The following is a 5,553-nucleotide window of genomic DNA, read 5'->3' as shown; positions in this document are numbered from 1 at the left end:
TGTGGGTTTTCTCCTCCCCGCCTCTCCCCCGCCCCCCACCCCACCCGCCCCGCGCGCATCTGCTGGACGCCGGCCTCCTCCGGACACAGGCGCAGGGTCCCCGCAGGCGGGGGCATGGGAGGGCCCGCCTCTCCCCGCGTTGGACTGGGCCGAGCCCCACTTCCCGGGGAGGCAGTGCCGCCGCACGAACCCCTCACCCGCTCTCCGCCCTGGCGGGGCCGCCGTACCCCACCCCCCGGGACACCCCCCCCCCGCCCCGCTCCAGGAGACTGGGAAGGCGGGGTGTCTAGCCCGCAACACTTCCTAGTTCCCAGCCTTCCCAAGTGGAACTGGACCCCCTCTAGGCCCCAGCACCTGAAAGGAGGGCCGAGAGAGGGCCCCTTCCACCAAGTGCCTCTTAGCTCTTCCTTCCTCACGACAGAGGATTCTGCAACCGCTCCAGGCGCGAGTACCTTTCCATTCACTCTCCCACCCGGGGGTCCTGGGCCGTGGCTAACGGGGCCTCCAGCCAAGACCCCGCTGGGCCCCTTCCTGGAAAGTTCCCCCCACGTCCACAGCCTGCTGAACCTTGAAGGACGATAAATTGCGCTGGGAGTAGGGTGCATGCGGATCCCAGTCGCAGGAAGACTAGGGGGGTGAGCCGTGAGCCCTCGCGGCACCGTACTGCTCCCAGGAACTGAAAACGTTTCCAAGTCAAGGAGCATTGACTACTAGCTGAAGCAACACCGTTTGGTGCCGGGGTCTTCGGTGGTAGAACACGGTCAGGCTGGGTTTAGGTGGTACTTGGCACCTCCACGGCCTAACAAGACTCTCCCCCATACCTGCTCTGGCCTGATGGACAGAGCACCCCCAGCTACCTTACCTGGCTGCCTTCCTGCTGAGAGGGAAAAGGATAAGCGATTGAAACTTGGGACTACTCGCTCAACTTAAATTGCCAGGGCCCTGAATGAATGAACAGCTGGTGTAAAGGCTCCAGACCTTTCACTGTTTCTGCTACCGGATCCTGATTGTACCACATGCATTACTCTCTAATCTTCACAACCCTGTAAGAGAAGAACTGCTGTTGCCTCCGTTCACAGGTAAGGAGACAGCCTCAGAAAGGATAAGTGACTGGGTAAAACGGCCAAGTGTGCTCTTCCCCACAGTCCAAGTTCTTTCCATGATGGAGACAGGCACGTAACTTGAGCAGCCAAGTGCCGAGCCTGGATTTGAACCCTGGACTGTCTGTTTCCATTACATCAGTAACTCAAGAACTCAAGAAGAGGAGAGGGAAATATTTTGCCTTCTTTGGCCTCAGATTCCAGCTTAAATTTATGAGTTGGTATGATTCACAGGATTGGACAGGAGCCAACACCGAGATGCATCTCATGTCTTCTCCTCAATTCTCCTTGAGCCTAGATTCAAGTAGAGCTAGAAGAGCACGATTCTACTGGTTTGAATACCCATGAACTAAAGACAACCTTCTTGAAGGACAGTGAGAACCAGCACATACTGAGTGCCTACTATGTTAAATCCTTGAAGATCTTAATCATCCCAGCCCTGTGGGGAAGGTATTCTCCAGCCACAGGGCACACCACTTCCCCCTGCCGGCCCCACCCCCTCCCCTCAGAGAAATAGGCTCTTCTGTTGGAATGCCAAGCCAGGGCCCACACATGCTCTGTGGCTGCCCAGTGCTGTAGGCACAAGCTAAATTCACCTGGCTGAAGTCTTATATGCAGAAATCACTTTGAGTGTCTCTGGTGGGAAACGGAGACATCCTGGTGCTCTCGAAGCAGATCCTCTAACTTTCACATGGGCTGTCAAGACAGAGCAGAGTTTGAAATTTAGGTTTCCCTGAATCTGCTTGTGTTGCTTTGGTGCCTTCATACCATCCCTCAGTTTGCAGCTCCTGTCTCATATTACTGTAATGCATGGTGTCAAGTACAGGCTTTCGACTTAGGTTTGGGTTCAAATCCCAGCCCGGTTCAAATGAAGATAAATATTACCTACACGTCACAGAATGTCTAAATTAAATGAGAAGGTGGAAGCACAGGACTCTGCACAGCACCTGGCACACAGTCAGTGCTCAATAAATGCAGCTGTATTACTACAAAACCATCACCGAGATCTGACTGAACATCCGTGGAACATTATTAAAGCAGAAATGACAAGTGACAAGAATTAAACAGAAACCTTTGCACTGCCCCGGCTAAGTGCCTTCTACTTCAAAACAGTACGAAACAGAAAACTCAAAAGAGGGTAGGAGTAAAGACATATACACGGACGGAAAGAACTAGGAGTGAGGGACAGGAAGGCTCTCAAAGGGGAGGGTCTGATGAGGAAAAATCGGGGATAAGGGACAAGATAAGGGGAGATAAGGTGGTGTTATACTTCATCCTCATAGAAGAAAATAACTCCTCTTACTCAAGACCTCAAGACCTTTCCTTATTAAGTAGCAGAGTCCCAAATACCGAGCTGTGGCAGCAGCTTAATTTTCTGGACATTTAGAAATCAAATTGCATGGTGGTGTTCTGTGTATATGGATTCCATCTGAAGGATCTTGATAAATAAGATCAAAGAACAAGCAGGGCATGGTGAAAAAACCACAGGCTAAGTCAGGTACAGAAAAAGTCTTCTGGGCTCCTATAACATCCCATACAAACTCTTTATTATCGGACTTTTCTTGCTGAATATTATATTTCTCATCTCTTTCCCCCTGGATTATAAACCCTCCAGGGCAAGAACCCATCTCATGTTCTGTAAGGTCCCTTTCTAGCCCTAAAATACCATCATTGTCGTAGGCAGAATAAACCCCCAAAGATGTCCAAACCCTAATCCCTAGAGCCTGTGAATAGTTACATTATATGACAAAAGAGATTTTGCAGATGTAATTAAGGTTATGGACCTTAAAATAGGGAGATCATCCCGGATGAACCAGGTGGTTCTAACCTAATCACATGAGCTCTTAAAAACAGAGAACGTTCTCTGGCTGGAGGTAGGAGATGAGGCAGAAGGGGAGGTCAGAGAGATCTGAAATGTGAGGACTTGACTAGCTTTAAAGATGCAGGAAATACAGGCAGCCTCTAGAAGCTGAGAACTACCCCTGGCTGCCAGCAAGGATACGGGGACTGCAGTCCCACAGCCGCATGCAACTGAATTCTGCCAACATCCTGAACGAGCATGGAAGCAGACTCTCTCCCAGAACCTCCAGGTAAGAAGTTAAGCCACTAAGTTTGTGGTAATTTGTCACAGTAGCAATAAAAAAAACTAACACAAACACAACTAGAACTGGTTCATTGTACAGCAGCATTCTCCTACACATCCTTTCACTTAATCTTCCCAAGCATGATGGGATTATTGCCCCTTATTTTAGGAAATTGATGCTCAGGGAGGATAAGTAACTTGCTCAGGTGACCAGCTAATGAGTATGTACTTGAGCCAGGATTCGAACTCAGGCCTTCTGGTTCCAACTCCAGTGAGAGGTGTCTCCTACACTGCAGCTACCATTTGGTGGCTTTCAGATTCTACTACCTCAAGCTAAATAAAAAAACAAACTAAAAAAAAAAGAAAAGAACAAACAAACAAAAATTCAGGCTGCTTTTACATTGTGAAAACTTAAAAGCTTCTGAATACTCATTTCTTTCTGTTTCTTCTGAAGGTATCTAGTAAGTCAGGGAACCCGTCAGGGTATAAACAAGTAAATATAAAAAGATATTGAAGTCTTCTTTCTGACACATAGAAGAAAAAAGATTTTGATAAATGGGATAAAGAGAAATCCTCAAGAGTGGCTGTCAATAAAATATTTCCTCCCATTCAGACGCTCCTTCGGCCACTGTTGAGGTACATCTTCCGCAATGAAATGCCCTGCTTTGCCAGATTCGTTTAGGATCTTCTCTGTGGTTGGAGCGTTCAGTCCTCTCATGACCAATTTTTACTGTCAGGAAATTCAACTGATTTTCAGTCTGAAATTTTCCTTTCTATATTTCTTCTCATTACTTTTAATAACTAAGCAAAATAATCCCCTCCCCCTTTGGTCTTTGCACCTCTCAAATATTTGTAAACTGTTATACCCCCTGCCCTTGGGTATCATTTTGCCAAGACGAAGGCTCCTTTCAGCCTGCCTAAGTCAGCCGTTCTCTTATACCGCTCTGCCTTCCTGTCCCAAATTCGTGTCCATATATTCTAAATGAGGTGTTTAATCTTGAACCGAGTGTTCTGTACACTACAGAAGGTGCCATATTCTAAAAAGTGAATTACACAATAACTTGCAAAGACCTACCACTGTTTGGTAGTTGATTAGAAAACTGTAGCACTTACTGCTTCTCTGCCTGCAGCTTAAATAAACAGCAGACTACAATTTTACATAAAAGTTTCCCCCAATTTTACATAAAAGTTTATGGCCACAACAAATTCAGGAACTAAAAGGTCAAGCATTTACTAGATGTTGCTGAAAACAGCACTGTGAATATTTACAAAGCATTTAAATGATTATTAATAGAATAGATAGACTAAGTGGACATTACTTTTTGCAATAAGTTTTGGATATGTTACATTAAAAAAATATTTCTCCAAGAAGTCTGGCTAAAGTTTCCGCACCAGATTAAACTTCCTGCCAAATGGAATCAAACACCACATTTCTTAAGGGCCAGAAATCTGGCCCAATAGTCTCTGTTCTTACCAAGAACTAAAGAGCTGTTTGTTTGCAGCAGTCTCCAGATAGATATTAATACTGGACCTTTCCAGTAGATTTTGTAACTCTCTATTGAGAAAAACTCTAAAATTTGGCCAGACATGGCTGTGGTTCCTGATAGCACATAAATCTTTCAGAGCCCTCATTAGCTGTTTAGTAGTATACCCAAAGTTCCTAATTCACATCAGTGTGGTCTCTAAACAAACTCAATCCCACAGAGTAAGTTACCCAGAGGTACAATCTGGCTGATTACCCTTTTTTTCCCCCAGTCAATAAAATCAAGCAACTTCTTTGTGTTCAAAAAGCAACCATGCCATGGACAGCTAGAACTGTAATCTTTGGATGAAATGCAAACCTTCTGAAAGTCTACATAATCCTATATTCACTCAGTTACAGAGACTATTAAATTTTAATGGATCTTGAGAAAAATGTAAGATGACGGTCAACGAGGAATGCAAATTGTCCCCAATCCTGAAGTTAGCTGATTATCTGAACTCAAGGGATTATTACAAAATGTTTCAATGAATCAATTCCTTCATGTTAAAAAAAATTTCTCAAATAACATTAGGCACCATCTATTGAGTACGTGACATTTTACAGCTACAATTGCTAATCCTCACAACCAGCAAGGTAGGCATTATTATTCTCTTTTTACAGAGTGAGAAACAGGCTCAGAGTCATTATCAGCTCAAGGAAGGTCCCAATGTTTAAGTGCCAGAGCTAGGACCAAAACCCTCATCTGATAGGCCCCAAGTTTTCCCACTATACCAGGCTGCTCTAAATGTATTATTTTCTCAAACTGCTAAAGTTTCAGAAGATAAAGCGGTTACTTACAGGATTTAACTTCATGTTTCTTTTTTCTACGGTGACACAGATGAAGAAAA

Source organism: Phocoena sinus, chromosome 1 (assembly GCF_008692025.1).
Source record: "Phocoena sinus isolate mPhoSin1 chromosome 1, mPhoSin1.pri, whole genome shotgun sequence".
In the NCBI taxonomy this organism is placed as follows: Eukaryota; Metazoa; Chordata; class Mammalia; order Artiodactyla; family Phocoenidae; genus Phocoena; species Phocoena sinus.
This window is presented reverse-complemented; position numbering follows the sequence as displayed.